Genomic DNA, 19,638 nt, shown 5'->3' on the forward strand with positions numbered 1-19,638 from the left:
TCAGCTCCCTTCTGTATTGTTAATTGTGGTGGGCAGTCATTTATTTTGGATTGCCTCCAATTTTAATTTCAAAACTTTCAAAAAGTTAAAATTAAGTTTAATTTTCTTTATGTGCTTCAGTTATCTACAGGTTGAGTTGTTGGAGGTTCTTTACATTTGTGTCTAACACTTTTAATTTCTTGGACATTTTCGTAGATCTCCTCTGGTCTTTAATGAAAAAAAGTACACATTAATATACCAAATGTAACTCTATGAGTAAAATTATATATAATAGAGCTTTTCTGTTAGCCTGCTATATAGCTACATTAAATAAATTCCTATGTACTTTTTACTGTCGTTCCTTCAGGCAACAGACCCTCTGCAATTTTCATTTTACTAATCTAAGAAAACAATATTGTTAGTAATAATGGATGCAGAGGTTTAGCTGGAACTGAATAGCATCATATTAAAAGCAAAATTGCTATCTATTTTAAATAGACTACCGGGATGAGAAAATAAGTTCAGGCTGCTGGTTTCCTCCCCCCAAGATTAACCCTCCAGAAACTAAATGTGAAAGAATCATGGATTCCAGGACTCAAAATACCACAAGAATAACAAAACATCTTGAGAAATCTTGGGAAGACTGAAGGCTTTCTTGAATTGGCAGTGATTCTTTCAAGAAGAAGTCTTGTTTGGAGATTTTTCACAGATGTCATTTTTGCCTCCTCATGTTTTGAGTTAGGAGGGAGAAAAATCCAAAATTTTATATGAAACTATTGATTATAAACATTTTGACCAACACCTGATAAAGATAACAAATTTAAACTGAAGAAGGTGAGAGATGATTTACTTCCTCCACATGCCTCAGTTGAAATAAACATGTTTAGGATGGCAAAGTTACCAGACAGTGGCTGTGGAAATAATCTAGTATTTGACAGTGCTCAGAAAATATTTTAAGTATCTGTCAAAGTTTTGGAAGTGGACTGCTAAATTTTTAAAATATAATGGCAATAAAAAAAAAATATAATGGCAATAAAGTATTCCCATAAAGGCTAATTTTGCCATGATGAAAGTAAATGTCGATTTATTATGGAAAATATGTAAAATACATAGTGTGTGCTAGTTAGAGAAGTAATACTCTTTAGACTTCTGAGCTTTCTCTGTTCTTTTTCTCTGTTTTTTTTTTTTTGTGTGTGTGTGTGTCTGTGTATGTTTTCACACAGCTTTGATCACATGTCTCATGATTACATATATTGAGCAAAACTTCTTCATCCAACTTGATTATTTTAGTGAACTAGGAAGAGACTAACCCTAAAATAATTGACATCTGGCTCATTAATGGTGGCTTAATGAACATCCAGTTATTGGATACTTTAAAATTTTATCTAAAGTTACTAACATTGCCTGTGAACAGATAATGCCAACAATGGTCCTTGGGGAGCTGCCTGTGGTAAGTGGTGCCTTACCTGGTCCACGCCCTCCATGAAGACTACCAGAGGCTAAAGTATTGGATTTTGATTATTTACATGGCTGAGAATTTTAGGAACAAGTACAGGGTTAGAGAGCAGTTAAATGTGCCACTATCATAAGATTTACAGCATGAAAGAAGCATAGGAGACTATACTTTCATTTAGTAGACATCTAGTGAATTAATTACTATATGTAAATGACATAGGAATAAACAACAAATAAGAGAATATAATTAAAAGGATACATTCTGAAGCTTTAATGACTTAACTCCCACCTCCATGGTATCAAAGAGTCCTTCAAAATCTTAGTGGGCTGTAGGTTACACTTTTAGCCTATTTGTAAACTATGCTAGTCAAACCAAAGGAAATTAAGCAGAGATGGTTATTATTATGATCATTATTAATAATAACACTTAGAATTACTGAAATGTTATTACCTAATAGGCTGAGTTAGTTCAAGCACTATTTCCTCATAATCTTAAATGCAAATTGTGGATATTACATTCGCATTGCCAGGGTTTTTTTCTATTTGTGGTATGAGTGAGGACTGCAAAGTTTATTTAAGTTGCTTCATTACCCAGAATATTTCACATAATTGCCATTAACTATAGCAATCTCTTCTCTATAATATGGCTGAAAGAAAAGAATTTTAATTCTTTTCTCAATTATTAATCAATTTCAGTATTCATTTCTTAATAGGGAATGCTTAATAGAGCACTGCTTCCCCTTTCCTTGACATCTTCCCTTTTCGCATCACTGATGAATGGGACTCAAACTACAGACCACTTACTGATTAGCTGAGAATTTCTAATTGTGTCATTTTGGAGTGAGGGTAATTTGTGCAATGGGATAATAATTTCTGCATAGTAGAATGAATATTGAACAATGATTGGTAGGGGATTAAAAAAAACTACTCTTAAAAGCAAAACAAGGGAAGGTTTTTTTTTTTTTTTTTTTTTTTTTTTTTTTTTTTTTATCTTATCAACTGCCTGAAAAGTTTGCATTGGGTCTGTCCTGTGTTTTTGGAATGATAGTCAGTAGCAGCCTTTAGAAATATATATGTATAAGAAATGAGATCTTTAAGTTTTAATGACGTAGGTGTGGAATGGCGAGCATTGGGATAGAACAGAGAAATTAGAGTCATTTTGCCTTTCTTTTGCCTGCATTCTTATTTTTTCACCTCCCACATAAGGGCGGGAGTGATCTCTAGATTTTTCCTGCCATGTTCCCTGATGTGTTCCTGAACCTAGCAGATAGTAGGCAATGAGCAATTATTTATGATTAAATGAGTCAGTTAATTGCTACATTGGATTAAAGCAGTGTGTTTTTTCCTCTTAATTCAAAGGACAATTAAGTTTCTTTTGTGTCCAATTATTAGATTAATAAGCATGTTAAAATAAAAACAGTTACCAAATTTCAAAACACTTCAATCTCCTGCTCCAGGAAAATGAAATTTGACTGGTTTAAGATGGAAGGGAAGATACAACGAATCTTTATTTCATAGATTTTGAAGGGAAAATGGGTCCTAAGGTCTCTGGTAGCAATGTTTGAAAGTTTCACGAAATGGGATGTTCCTCCCTGGAGGGCAGAAGGAGAGATTGTGAGAGAGAATTGAATCTGATTCTAGAAGGCAGATGGAGTTAAAGATTCTACAATGGGAGAATATTGCTTACAAAATAGTCCCAAGGTCAGATGTTAGAACTCTGCAAATAATCTTATATGAATAAGAAACATCTCAGATAAACCTGCTTTCGTCTTCAGTGAATGGACAACTTTATACAGCAACACGGTTGTCACATGCCGGTGGAATCAACCTCTCGTAGTTGTCACTCATTTGAAAAACCGATAAAAGGAGTTGACAATATCAGACCCATAGGAGATCATTTTCAGGATGGCAGTGCCAAAGTATTTCCTGGTATCAGTGCCAATTTCTTTACAATAATTTAGGGAACCTTATTCAGAGGTGTTCTGATGATCAGGTCTAGGATTTTTCCATATATATTAGAGAATTTCTTTTAATCTAAAACAGTTTGAAGAAATGTACTTCAGCACTTATTTACCTAAAATGCTAGTTCTGAATAATTTAACATGATGTCTTTATTTGACTAGCTTTCTTGGTATGAAATCACAAAATACAGCATTTTAGTGGCTGGCCTAGAGTTAGAGAAAGTTGATTGAGAGCTGCAGAGCAGTCCAGCAGTTTCTCAGGTAGTATAGAAACATACTGGTCTTTTGCGAGTGCATCCTTGCACCTTCTAAAGCACATTGGGAGTAATTTAGGTACAGGGTAAGATCCAGCTAAGCAAATAGGATTTTTTTCCCCCCTAAAGTCTTTTCAGATAGCTTTTATTTCTTCTACTTCAGATGCAGCTGAGGCGATAAGATTCATCATTCTTCCAAACTAGTCATGGAGCTACCACATTGAAGTGTTACATGGTATAGTTAACACTATGTGGTAAAAAGAAAATCCCTCTCTTTTCGAGCTGATGACTCCTTTAGGTTTTCAGGGTGACCATATATTACCATATTTCTAAGGTTCCAAACCAAGATTCTCTTCTGAGAATAAAAGAGTGCTTTTCATAAGTAGCTCAGCAAACCCAAATGAAGATCTTTCTGTGAGGTGTACACCCACCCTGTCCTTTGTTGGAGTTAGACTCTTACATGTAATTCAATCATTATCCCCACTAGAATAAATGCCTGAGAATGAGACCCAAAACTCGGCCTGAGGTATCTATCCTGGTCGATTCCTTTCTTCCGTGGTTGCTCTTAAAGCTCAGCTATAGGACATCTGTAATCTGAGAGGCGAATGGTTTGCTGAGTCTCAAAGGGTAAATGTAAATGCCTGTTTCGGTTTAGCCTAAGAAACACCTAAAATGCACTCTCATCACTCTGAAAATGAAAAGTGGCTTCTTTTACGCAGCTCTGAAGTGAACAAAAGTTCAGAAAAACCCAACTTCATGATTACAGTTCATCCTCCTCCTAACAGTGTGGGCCTTCGCCCCCTTTTAAATTAAGAAGGCCCCAACGGAGCAGATTACATCTAACTTCTTGCAGAGCAAAAATAAAACCCAACTATTTGTCACAAGTCCTTTTTCTTCTTCTTTTTTTTTTTCTTCGTATTTTGTATTCCACTGTTTTTGTTTTAATCCCCCTTTGTTTTATTTGGCTGCTGAAGCCAGAGCGCCTTGCCTTTGGCAATAAAAGCTTATGAGTAAACATTCTCTGTGGCTTGGAAAGCAAAAGCGTCACCCGGGTCTGCACATCCAACTGTGCCCCTCTCCAAAGTCCTGAACCGGTTCTTAAATTGGAACCTGCGGAGCTTTGCCAAGCTTGCACGCTGCCAGGTGGGTTCCATCGGGCCGGGTTGTATTGATTCACGTTGGTTCTCCTGTTTTCTGTCCCGTTAGCAAGGCTGTCCTAAGCTTTGATTCCTCATTATCTCCATTGCAAATTCCATGAACGCATCATCCTGCTGCCGGGGCACCCAGGATTTGAAACTGACAATACTGGATCAATGTCTCAGGGGCGCAGCCCTGAATTTCAATAATACAATTAAATGCCTTGAATGTGAGATTTACCCAGATTGTCGATTCTGCATTTCCCGCACGTTCAGCATGGGAAGCCACCCACCCCCAGAACCCGAGCACAGTGTTCCTGTCAGTGCATAACGAAGGAAAAAGACTTGATCGTGAACCTGAGGGAAAGATAATCAAATGTTGAACCTGCTGAGCCTGTTAGATGAAACTGTTAACAAGGCTTGCTCAAATCACCAGGGAAATGCTGTGCAGGGAGGAAGATTGGGGTGCAGTTGTGAAATATGTAAGCAGGGTTAGGCTGGATAAGGAGGTCTCAATGCTTGTTGCCGAAGCTGTGTTGCAATCCTTTCGAAGGATTTGTGTTTTCCCTCAGGAGTCACTTCAGCTCCCAGATTCACTTGAATCGGTTAAGCTCAATCCTGAGAAACATGCTGACAGAGGGAGTGTCATAAAAGGATGCCACATGTTTTAATTCTAATTTTCGCCAATACAAAGCAACAAAGCCACAAAGCCAGAACAATTACTTCCTTTTCTGTAATTTTAAAGAGGAGGCTGGGGAGGAAGAAGTACAAAGCGGTAGTTACTCTGAACAGGTGCTATCCATCCTTGATGGAATCCGAATGGGAAGACTGAAGTAACATAAAGTGCTTCTTTTCAGTAGACTTGACTTTCAATTTACTTACTACTTCAGACAATGAGAACTTTATAAACCTGCATCCTGCCTTTTACGGCACAAGACTCCCGTATTCTTTGCTTTTTATTTCCCTAGCTATCCCCCCTGGAGCTCCTTCTCTCCCTACCTGTGACCTCACTGAAGGATATTAATGAATACAGTCGACTTCCCGCATCTGGTGTGAGGCGACTAAGCCTCTGGGACTGATAAAGCATTTTCAGTCCTGGAGTCATTATCAATTTTTATTTGAGATAGTGCACCATTGAAACCAGAGCATGTGTTAAAGTTCCTCTACCTCTGAATTTCCTGCTCCGAGAAACCTTGGCCATTCAAATTTGACATCCAAGGGCATTTGAAATACACATTTGGCAATAAACTGTAAAATGATCTACTATGGAAACATGTTAAAATTTTATTTAGGCTAGGAGGCTATGTGTGACCAATTACTGTGGAGAGCAGTGATCTCTTTTAATAACATTAAAAATATTAAAAATATTTAACTTCTCAGGTTAGATAAATGACATAGAAATATACTTTAGTACTGTGCTACAGTCTCTTGAAAGGCCCTGCCTTATTTTTAATGCATATATAGACTCCTGTTAGGGGGGAAACTATAGTCTAAACAACATTCATTCTTAATTTGTATTTATCCATATTCAGGCACTGTGTGTGTGTGTGTGTGTGTGTGTGTGTGTGTGTGTAAATTCACAGAGTCCAGGATGAGAATGATTGGTTTAAAATTCAGTGATGGCACTTTTATCCGACATGATACCGAGAAATACACTTTACCTCTTATTGCCTCAGTAATCCCGTCTTCTACATAATGGAAATAATAGCAGTATCTGTCCTGCCCTTCCCCAGGTTATATGAATTAAAAAACATAATTCTCATGAAAGCTCTCTGTAAATTTTAAAGTACCACACAAGTGTCAGTTTAATATTAACCAAATTTTATTTGAAAGAATTCAGGAGTCAGACTTCATGTCTTTTCTCCAACACTGTTTTCTTCATTATATTTTTTGGCTTGAGGGATTGCACTATACCTCATTTGCTCCTGGTGAGTTCATTGACTCTGACTGAACAGATTTCCTTTGATGTCCAGACCTTCCCTATCTGTGATTTCTGGGTACCCATGAATTCTGGCCAAACCAAATTTCTACCACCTTGATAACTTCTTGAAGATTTCTCTGCTTTCAAATTCAGATTTTGGTCCAGAATTTTTAATTACATACAACCAACTGTCCAAGAACATTTTCAAAGGTGATACACAGGTTTTTGTTTTAAGGTATAAAAATCTGAGATTATTGTCTCTTTCTCCTTGAATATGCTGTTTTCTACCTCTATTGATAAAAGGAGGAATCCTTGTTTAAGTCAAAAGAAATCCAAGGATAATCCTTGGTACCAACTCATGTTCATGTTCTCATAGCTCCTTAGTGGTATAGTTGGATCCAATTCTACCTCCTAAACATCTTCTATAATTAGCCTATTTCTCCATTTCATGGACAATGTCTTATGCCAAACCATTTACCTGGAGCATTATAACAATTTGGATTCTGACTCTGTGCATTTACTTATATATATGTCCAGTACAACATGGATGGTCTTCCTAAACACAAATTATGTCTGTTGTCAAGCTTAAATTCTTTAAATGATTTCCCTTTGCCCTTAGCATAATGTTCAAGACATGTACATGTTTTAATCAGGCCTTATATTTCTACCCTGCTTTGTTCATTCTTACTATCTGTATATTTCATGTACTTATTTCAATTGGAAATTTAAGAAATCCCCTCCCTTTTATTTTTGAATGAGGCAATAAATGAATATGTCTGAATGCATGAATGAAATTTATAATTAAAGCTATGTGAGTTTGGACAGGTAGAAAACTAAATAATTATTTTAGGCTTAGAGAATAGTGTAACTCTATACTACTTCCCTTTTGTTTGCCTGTGTCAGGATTTATCAACCTTAATACTACTGACATCTTGGGCCAGATAATTCTCTATTGTTGGGTGCCATTCTGGTCATTGTAGGATGTTTAACAGTATCTCTGGTCTCTACCCATCAGCAGATGACCCCTCCCCCAAGTGGTGATAATTTTAAATGTTTCCAGACATTGCTATATACTTCAAGGGGAGCATACTCAACCCCTGCTGAGAACCACAGTTTATCTGTTTAGCTCCCCAAAATTTAAAAAAAAGGTATTAGGTGGAGGAATTATATTGCTATGCCTGGTTACCTTATTATCAGTGATTATTCACATAATGACCTACCCCATCACTCTCTTGTTTGGGAGATTAATTTGACTTCTAGAAATGAGAGTGGATAAGATATTATGCAAGCTTAGCCATTCTCAGTCCTTGGATCAGTCTAAAAAATTTTGATTTCAGAAACTCCCTAGGATCAAAGACTTGAAACCAAGTATAATTTCAATTCAGAACCTATTTTTAATATTTTGAACAAGGGGCTTAAGAATACCAACTTCATATGATATGAAAATATAATTTGTATTTTATATTTTACAAATTACATGAAAAGATAGAAAAATTACTTTAAGTAAAATGGCCAAATATTTTTAGAGAGTCTGCTATCTACTAAACCTTGTCTACCCTACACAAGGTATAGAAATCATAAAGAGAATTCCAAATATATATTAAAAACAAAAAGCACGTTACTGAAACAATTCATTTTTTTTAAATGAGCCAGTTAGACATTGTGAAGCCTCTATAATTAGAAAATATGTATGAATCTTTGAGAGGGAGGTGTACAATACTAGAAATGATATTGGTGGTGGTCCTTTAAGTGACCTACCCCCAAGTTGCATTCTAGGATTTTATCATGGAAGAAGTTTACTTTTTAATATCTATGCTCTGTGACTGCTCATCATATCAAGAAGAATTATATTGCAAATAATCATGATCTGGATTGCTTTTGTCTGTGGCTGAAGCTGAAGCCATCCAATTAAAATATGGTGTTCAGGGAAAATAGCTCATTTTAAACCAGGGTCTTAGGCAAAGGAAAGGACAGCCTTTTATTAACTTTGTCCCTTGTCTCTAGACATATTTATTGCATTCTTCTGGAACAGAAATAATAGAAGCTCAGGCATAAGGCCATGTGTGGAAAAAAAAAAAAAAACTCTCTGCTGCCATGAATGTTAATGGCTCTGTCATTTGATGGGAAACACCATGGTTTTAAAATTTGAAAATGACTCACACAAGATTTAGAAATCTCTCCTATAAAATGTAGACATTTGATGATTAAAAGAAGATTATATGAAAATGATGACATATTATTTTTGTTCTTGCACATAGCTGCATGTTTGAGTTGGTTTATATCTCTACTGGTGTCCAGTGTGATCAGTAATTTTTGTTTTTTGTCTATGAAATGGAACATTCCCCTGTCACTCTGAATGTAAATAAAATTCTAATATGTTTATTTGCCACAAGTTCACAGTTATCTATACTCCAATTTCACTTTAGATTTTAGTGTGTGTTTATTATACAATGTAGGTCTTTCTCCACTATTATTTATTTAACTTATTATACCCACTACTCTAATCAATTTTGTGTTTTTCCTAGATGTGCCCAATTTCTCAAATATGTCTCAATATGGGACTGTGGAAGAAAATGATAAAGTAGAATTTTGGTTGATGTCAAAAATATTAACTTAGAAGATAAAGTATTATTAACATATCTTAGGCAAAATACTGCCTGGGTAGTTGACAGTATTTGGGTACAGAAGCTTGAGCTGAAAGTTCAATTGGGTGAAAGGCAATCATCTTAGAGGAGCATGTCGGGAATAATTTTAAATGGATACCAGGGATAGTGGCAGACTATGAATACATTCTACCAAGTTCCAGAATCCTGATAATAGATAAAGTCAGCAAAACAAAAGCCCTAGACCTGACCCTCTGGTCAGAGGGAAGGCATGTGTTCATAATGAACTAATCCCCAGAGCGGGCGGGATAGGCCTTGCCCAACCAGAAACTGAGGATGAGGTCTTTCTTGCCCGAACAAAATGGCCCAAGAGGAACTCATCCTGGGTAATACAAAACAAAGAATAAAATGATGGACTTGAACACAGGAAATATTCTCATCTTTCCTTATCCACTATCATACTTTTGAAAAGGAAATGTGAAGAACATTTTAATCATTACTTCCTTAACTATGCCTTTCCTTAACAAAGGATCTGATGTAATTCCAGAAGGGGATACATATATCAATAAATATAATCAAATCTGTTTGGTTTTAGCCATTTTCTCTTGGCTAGCTTCTAGGAAAACTAGGAAATGTTAGAAGAGGTTAACTGGAAGAAGTGGAGGAAGGTAGTAGGGAAGGCTGCAAGGGGGATTTCCATTTCACTTTACAACCTTCCCTAATGTTTGAGTTTTTATAATAATTTCTTAATAAATGAATAAAATACAAAAACAAAACAAGAAGAAAATGCCTATAAAATTGTCCTGGTTCATTGACTTATTGGTTCAATGAAGAAAACAAATAGTGCTAGTAATCCATTTTTGTTTAATCTTTAAAACATAGAGCATAGTAACATTTCCAGTAGTTTTGATTAAGAACATATTCTCAGATATGGAGAAAGAAAAGTTTATGCATTCTGTTTGCTTCATTGTTAAATCAGTATGTTTTTATTATTAAAAGGCATCTGGAACCTTTTAATGTTGTGCATCATGAGGTCTTATCTAATGTTCTAAGAATTTGGCATCGGCCTGTAGGTATGAGTCATGAATTCAAGATCATACAGTAATTACAGGCAAATTCAGGCATATGAGAATGACATTTTAGCTCCATCATTTAATGACCTTGTTGAGTTATAAAGGGAAAGTTACCCTTTATATGGTTCTAGAAAAACAGACTTGATTCTTAATTCACAGGATGGGCTATTAAAACAGATCACTCTCTTTTGGGGAATGTTTTTGCTGTACCTCAACTACCTCAACTCATCCTTCATTGCCACATGTCATCAAATAATTTTTACTGTTTACTTTCAGACAATAAATATGGGAATGACTACTGATTTCTTTAAGAAATTACCAAAATATTTTCTAAGATCAAGGAAGCATTAATTAATTTCCTACTTTTATCAAATAAATATTTATCAAATAAATACTTAGAAGATGCCTGCAATTGTTGCAACTACAGTTTAAACAAATATTTCAAGATAGCATGTATTCTAAAACAGAAGAAATTGCTAAATAACTTGAAAGATTTATGGGACATATCTCTCTCTTTATTTTTTTGTCTATAAGTTGGAGAAATCAGAGAGAATTTAATTTCTTTTTGTTTGTTTGCATGCAAAGAAATCTTAGTCATGAAGTGTTAGAAATGAGGACCTTGTGTACCTATGTATGATTTTTTCTGATTATAATAGTCAATATGTTATTATAATAATTGGGGAAATTTTAAAAGAAACATTAGATAGTATTTTCCTGATTATTTCCAAGTTAATCGGTATATTTCATTATTTAGGTCATATACTTTATCTTTCAAAAATGAACTATAATTAATATTATTTGCAATTTTTCAAGGGTATCTTGCAATTATATATTAGGAAATACATCATGTGATTATGAATATTAAGATTTTCAAAATTAGATCAAAATTTTAATTATATTCATCTTCAAAGGAGTCATATTTTCATAACTATAACAGAATCACATAGGATGAATAAAATGTAAAATACAACTGGTTAAAACCCCAAGTGAAACAAATGCAATATTTTTTTCCAATTTCATATTTTACATTGATTGAATTGAAGGTGAGGACATGCAATTTGCAAAAATAACACAATGTAACAGAGCATTTAAATTCCATAAATGAGTACTAAATAGGAATAAATGTTGGGAAAAAAGTTATTCTGCTGCTGCATACAGCTAATGATGTAACTAAATTATGTGAAAAAATATTATTAAAAGTAAAATTATATTAAGGGTGAAAATGATATTATTAATCAAATATACCTCAGAATACTATGACAACTGGCAGTGGAGGCTTCCTGGCAACTATTTGGTTTTGCACATACTGAAAAGTGAAACTATAAAAAAGAATGATTAAGGATAAAATTTTAAAAACTTTCAAAGGCATACTAGAGGAATTTTATTTGCGATCCTTTGAATTCAAATGATCAATCTTATAGAGAAATTCTGAATGAAGTAAAACTAGGAGATACAAAACCTAGAATAAAGTTTTTGGCAGAAAATCATCATCTAGTTTGATAAAGTATGTGTGAGCCAGTAATGACTTCATTTTCTTCACTCTAACATCTGATGGGAAGATTTTTGATCACTCTACTCTATGTAGATATAAAAGGTAGATCTTAATCTTTTCTGTAATACTGTTAAAATCCATAAAACATGATGAGTATTCCAGTTCCAGCCAAGTTGGAGTGAAGTTTCCAGATTTAGTCTCTCTTCTAAAGCAATTTAGAAATGGACAAACTATATGAAACTATGGTTTTTGAAAACACTGGACTTAAGGCAATGAAATCTATAACTGGAAGATAGAAAAAGGGGTCCCCCAGTTTACTGATTTAAGAGCATTTTCAGGATGTGGTACCCAGAGATAATCCAGGTGGATCCTGGGAGAATCCAGAGTTTGAGAATTCAGGGGAGTCTGAGAATGAGGAAGCTAGAATTTACAAAACACAGTAACAGAGGGTAGAAAGCTACATAGACACTCCAGACAACTGTGGAGTTGCACTTGAATATTCAACAGAATACTGAGTAGCATGTGCTTGGGAGGAATTTACACAAGGCTAGGTGGGGAAACACACCAGAAAGAATTAAGAGGAGATAGTACTCTATGCTTACGCAAGACTGGGATTAGCTCCTGTTTCTGCCAGCCTGCCTGGAAACCTCATTATTTATGGGGAATTGGATAGAGTCCTCAGACTGAGTTAAATCTCTCATCTTTCCTAGCAACCTTGAAGAAATTTCTGAAAGGATCAACTGTTTCCAAGTAATCTAATTATATCCCTTAACAAAGCTCAAGAATGTTTACAGAAATATAAGCATATCCCTCACATTAAAAAAAAAAAAATGTCTGGCAATTAGAATTACCAGGTATGCAAAGGAGATAGAATATATGACTAATATTGAATAGAAAGATCAGTCATTTAAAACTAATGTAAAATTGGGGCACCTGGGTGGCCCAGTCGGTTAAGTGCCTGACTCTTGATTTTGGCCCAGGTCATGATCTCAGAGTCATGAGACTGAGCCCTGCATTGGGCTCAGTGTTCAGTGTGGAGTTGCTTGTTCCTCTTCTTCTGCTCAATCCCTCACTATCTCTCTCTCTCAAATAAATAAAAAAATATTATTTAAATAATGCAAAATTAATCCAGATGTTAGAATTCACAAACAAAGAATTGAAACAGTCGTTATGACTGAATTCCATATGTTCAGAAGTTCAGAGACATAAAAGATTAAGAAAACATGAAGACCCTGGTCAAGCTGCTGGAGGTGGAAATAAACTGCAAAGAATTTAGGGAAAAGCATACACTGCAGAAAACAAAATGGTTTTATAAGATAAAAGATCTTATAAATTAAGATATAAAAGATCTTATAAATTAAGATATAGCAAAAGAAACTACAAAAAAAATAGAGAAAAAATAAAAATTAAAAAACAAAAACAAAACCCTCAGAAAATCCATGAGTTGGGAATCTACACAAAGCCACCCAATGTCCCTGAAATTAGAGGATAGGAAAGAGAATATGTGTGTGATGATGATGGTAAATATCATTTATAGTTATATTTCTATATAAAACATACATCATATAAAATGCACATATTGTATAAAGTATGTATTTATAAAATGTATTTTAAAATAGAAAATATTAAATATACATAAAATATTCCATATATATTAAATATATGTATTTGAAGATATACGTGATATGTACAGAGGAAGAAATATAATACTGATTGATTTCTTATTGAAACAATGCAAAGAAGAAGACAGTAGGGCAACAATTCAAAGTACTGAAAGAAAAATATTGTCGACACAAGTTTTTATACCTAGAACAAATGTATTTCAAAACATGGACAAAGTAAAATTGTTTCAGACACAGGGAAAACTGAAGTAATTCATGCCTATCAGACATACACTGAATGAAACGTTAAAGGAAGTCATTTAAAAACGAAGGAAAATGATACTAGATTGTAATCTGGATATACACAAAGTAAAGGGTCCTGACAATGGTTACTCTGTAGGTAAATACAGAACATCATATATAACATTACTTCTTATCTTTAAATATCTCTACATCTGTGTAAGTATGAACACAATATGGCAATGTATTATGAAGTTTACAACATATGCAAATACAAAATGTAGAACAGTAGAAGCACAGAGATCTGGACTGTAGAAAAGGAAGTATACCATTATAAAGTTCTCGTATTATATGCAGACTAATATAATATAACTTGAAGACAGACTGTGCTAAGTTAAAAATTTAAGCTATAAATACTAAAACTACAACTAAAACACAAAGTTATGCATAACAAACCAATGAAGGAAATAAAATGGAATTTAAAACATACTAAGTTTAATTTTTTTTAAGATTTTATTTATTTATGAGACACACACACACACACACACACACACACACACAGAGGCAGAGACATAGCAGAGGGAGAAGCAGGCTCATCTTGGCAAGCCCGATGCAGAACTTGACCCAGGACCTCAGGAACATGCCCTAAGCCAAGGCAGATGCTCGACCACTGAGCCATCCAGGGGCCCCCTAAAACATACTATATTTAAATGGAGGTTAAAGAGAAAATGGTAACACATATCTAATATCAATTTAATGAAAACCATCTACAAACACTATGTAGATGCAAATAGGATAAAAATAGACTAAAATGATACACCATTTAAACACTAATCAAAAGAAAGCTAGAAGAGCTATGTTAATATCAAATAAAGTAGATTAATTAGGAGAAAGTATTGCCAGTGAGAGAGAAATTTAAATAGAAACAGGCAAACAATAGAGAAATATCAATGAAACCATTGCATTCTTTGAGGAGGTCAATAAAACTCAAGCAAACGATTAGGCAGAGAAAGAAACAAAAAGATGACACATTACCAATGCAAAGAATGAGAAAAGTGATAATATTACAGATTCTACAAAGATTAAAGGGTAAACAAAGGACTCTCCCAATCCAGTTTATGCCCAAATGTGTTTGCTTACATGAAATGGCACAACTACTAGAACCCACAGTTGTTGCATATACTTACCAACACTTGTTATGTCACGCTTTTTAATTTTAAACATTTTTGTAGGTTTGTTTACAATGATGTAGAACAACTGGAACTCTCATATATACTGCTGGTGAGATGGGAAAATGGTCCACCTACTTTAGAAAAGAGTTTGGCAGTTTCTTAAAATGTTAAACGTGACTTTCCATATAACCCAGCTATTTTTCTTCTATGTACTTACTGAAGAGAAATGAAACTCCGTGTCCATGCAAAGATTTGAAAACAAATGAATCATGGTTTTATATGCCATAGCCCAAACTAGAAAGAAATGACCCAAAGGTCCATAACAGGTGGAGGAGTAAACAAGTTCTGATGTACCCATGTGATGCAGTATTACATAGCAAAACACAAAGCAAAAGCAACCTGTCTATATAAGCAATAAAATAAATGAATCTCAAAATAGTTTTGTGGAATGAAGCTAGACAAAAAAATAGTATATGCTGTGTGATTCCATATAAATAGATTTCTTTTTTTATTTTTTTCCCAGTTAGATAGATTTCTAGAACTTGCAAACTAATCTATAGTGAGAGATCAGTGGTTACCTGGGTGGTAACATGAGGGTTATTACAAAGGGACGCTAAGAAACTTTTTGGGTAGTAGATATATTCATATCTTGATTGCAGAGATTGTTTTACAAGCTTTAAAAATCCTGTAATATTGTAAACTTTAAATATTTGTACTTTGCTTATATAGCTTTTTAAAAAGTTAAGAAACTAGTACAGTTCTAATTTATAGAAACATCAGGTGTTTGCAATTCTACAATTTCCAAATTTATAAAGCCACATATGGATATTATTTTTCTCATTTTTCGTACAGGTCATTTTCTCCAAAATTGGGAGCACTTCACAAACTTAGTCTTTATTAAAGTGAATTAAGTTAGCAATTTATTTTTAAGAATGAATCATTTTAATTCATTAATAAAATACAGCATATTATACACTTATTTTTTTCCTTTTATTAAGTTTTTTTCTTATCCCAGTTCTTCAATAGCTGTTGTTTAGTCTTTTATTTCTTCTGTTACCACCAGTTAACTGGCATGGTTGCAACTAATGTAGGACTATAAGTAGCAGTTTCCCTGCATAAAAATATTCCATTACCATCACATTTTAATTAGATGCTTCATAAAATACTTTGGAATATATTTTTTAAATACATGTTACCAGACTTATAGTTGATGAAGAGATATATATCTGATTAATTAGCGTGGTTTGTTTTATCCATGGTGCATTGTTATGAATGTTTAATGATATGTTTGATTTTTCTTTTTGCCAGTAATAAACCATCATCTCATAGTTCACATTTTGACATTTTTTTAGTTAAATTGATCTTTGACAAAATTTTTATAACAAATTATATCCACAATACGTGTCATTATTATTATTATTTTTGTACTAGCCATACATTTGTAAAGATGACTGGTTTCATTTTTCCTCATGTCTAACATGACTTTGACATGCCCTTTAGAGCAAAGGAAATCAGAGTGATAATACCCTATCTTTGAGAGTTTTCGAGTTAGCATTCTAGATTTCTCTGTGGTAATTCTTAAAATTGATTAGAACTTGGGAATTCTGGCTGCCAAATACCAATATTTGTGCAGCCCACTGCATGGAATATCCATTGTCCTTGAACTGTCTTCTGATAGAGAAGAGAGAAGAGGATTGTGCTAGCTGAGCTGCTAACCCCGTTTTGAGGAGAAGGGGCAATAGTGGTATCTTTTGTGATTTGACTAATATCACAAACAAATTCAGCAGTATCTCTTTCTTTTTTTTGTTGACATTTGAGATCTGGCTTTCAAATCATTGGATATCAGATTGCTGGTCAGAACGTAACTCCTTTTGTGAAAATGGGAAGTTAGTTCTTGAATGATAGTATCTTGATTGACTTCTTGTGTTGCTGTGAGAACTGTCGCCATTCTGAAATCTCATTAGCAAGCTTGGAAGGTTTGAGGGAAGACATACTTAGGCCGCTGAACTATAATGTGTATTAAAGTGTATCAACTAAGTTGTGTTGCTGCAAGTCCTAAGCCTCTAACCTAGCCTTTCAAATCTCTTTCTCCTTTTCTGTGTCCTTCCCCTATTGATGTCATTGAATCCTCGGGGACCACCAAATCTTGGTTTTAAAAAAGGGATTCGGATTTCTAAGTATTCCTTAAATCCATTCTTTCTTCTCTAGCCCCTCAATCTCAGTGCAGACCTTTATATTTTCTTCCTGTAATTTTGCCATCGCCATTTAACTAGTCTGACTTGAGACGTACCATCTTTAGTTTATGATACATGTTTCTAAAATGACAACCTTCCCTTCTTGATTCCCTCCTTAAAAGTCTTCCATGATTTCCAGTGCCTCTGCATTCCCATCCCCCCTCTCACATTCGTCCCCTATTGTCTTCAGCTTACCTTAATAGTCTCCTAACTGCTCAGAATCAGCTCTGGCCTCATTTCAGAACCTTATGCCATAGTAAAGCTAGTGTGATATTTGGAAATCTGATTTATTTCAGTGCTTGCTTAAAACCTATTCGTGCTCTTAGGATCAACACAGAGTTCATGGTATAGCCTCTGGGTCAGGGCTCATCCTGTACCTGCCTGGATACCTACCCTCATTTCATGCCACATAGTTCTTGGTCTGTCTTCTCTTCTCCCTCTGTTGACCATAGTTGACACAAAACATTGCATTGAGTTCAGGTGTACAATGTAGAAATTCAACAACTCTGGATGTTACCTGTGCTCACCACAAATGTGGCTACCATCTGTCTCTGTGTATTACTATTACTATATCATTGACTGCATTCCCTATGCTGTACCTTTTATCCTGATGACTTATTCATCCCATGACTGGAAGCCTATATCTCCTACTTTGCTTCACCCATTTTGCCCGTCCCTCCACCCCCTTACCTCTGGCAACCATCACTTTGTTCTATTTATAGCTTTGATTATGCTTTCCTAATGGGTCAGACAGAGAAAAACCAATACCACGTGATTTCCCTTATATGTGGAATATTAAAAAAAAAAGAACAAACAAAAAAGGTATTTCATTTTGTGTGTGTGTGTGTGTGAGAGAGAGAGAGTATAAGATGTTGAGTCCTCTCTGAAAAAGGAAAAATGTAAAATTTTATAATGATTACCAAACTTAGATATACTTTTTTTTTTTTGGTAGAGAACAATGCTGTTCTATGTTTATAGAGCATTCTGTAATCCTTTTGACCTTTCTTAGAGAGAGCAGTGATTATCAAAATTACATTTATCAACTGAATAAAACTATCTAGAAGAGATAACTTGAGTACTTACAGTACAAGGGAAAATACTCAATGACAAAAAGTAAGGATTACACTCAGCATAAAACCTTATTTTACTCATAAAGGAACCTCATTTTATCCTAAACTATGTCATCGGACAGTTCAGGTGTATGTAAGCTATAGATAACCGCTACCATTCTGCACTGATTTTATGAACATGGCTACCAGAGCAAGAGACTGCACTTACTTATTCACACAAAGGCATAGACACTGAGAGTCACAGAGTTTACAAGTTTCATACTCACTTGTGCCAAAAGACATAACTAGATTTTCAAGATTTTCTGCCAGTGAGTGTAGCAGCTTCCACTTCCATATTTTGAAAAGGAACATAAGAAAATGTCATCTGAAATTATAGGCAATCTGTTAGAGAGATAACATATAACCTATGGATCCAGAAAACACAGATTCTATTTTGCTATATCAACCAAATGTGGTTGATCAGAGTGACGGCAGACTCACTGGTCAAAAGACTGAGACTAAAATTCATTTTGTTCTTCAAAAGCTTAGGGTTTTTTTTAGATGGCCACAGCTACTCGCTGGTTTGAAGACAGTTCAAGGAACCTTAGGAATCCAGAAACAGACAATATGTACTTTTGCTAACGATATGAGAGCAGAGTGTATCATATTTATTTTAGTGACTATGTTGAGATATTTTTTAATTCCAGAACTGGCTTATTTGTACATAAATACCCTTCATATATAAGTGATAACTCATAGAATTTATTTTGTACTATCTTAACGTGACACCCCTAAAAACAGAGTATCATTTCCTTTCTTTTTGCTGTTTCTACATGCAGGTAAAATCAATATGCTGGCCTCCACTCCTCCAGATAATCTAAATTCTACCTTGAGCTCAGAAAGTCTGTATTCTTGGATATTTATCTTAGGCCCTTGTAGAATTGCTACTGGCAGTGCGTTTGGTAATGTCATATTTCCAGCTTTTATCTAGGAACACTATAGGAAAATAGGTTGTTGCTGTGTTTGTTGCAGAAATATTATTGAGGCCATTGTTTACTTTATGATATCACACTGCACTCTGACATAAATTCCCACCTGAGCCGTTTCCTTGAGTCGGTTGCTAAAATGAACATGGCTTCTTACAACCTCAAATGTTTAAAAAAAAATTTTTTTTTTAATTAGAGATAGGTAGAAGATTACTTCTCATATGCTTTGTTGGTAATACACTTTTTAAAGTTTCTTGTTAAAAATATTGGCATTTATAGCTAATTTATTTCTGTACTTGCAGCTTCATTTCCAACTTTTATTCATAGCTTGTTAGATTTTGACATAGTGGGAAAGATCTAGTTGTGTGCCACTTTGTAAGAAGTCATTATTGATTTTTGAGTACTAAGGTTAATAAAAAATGGAATCCAGAGAAACTTACAAGTTGTGATTTATGGATGGGTCACCTGTCGAACAGGGAGGG

Source organism: Canis lupus, chromosome 22, assembly GCF_011100685.1.
Source record: "Canis lupus familiaris isolate Mischka breed German Shepherd chromosome 22, alternate assembly UU_Cfam_GSD_1.0, whole genome shotgun sequence".
NCBI classification, from domain to species: Eukaryota; Metazoa; Chordata; class Mammalia; order Carnivora; family Canidae; genus Canis; species Canis lupus.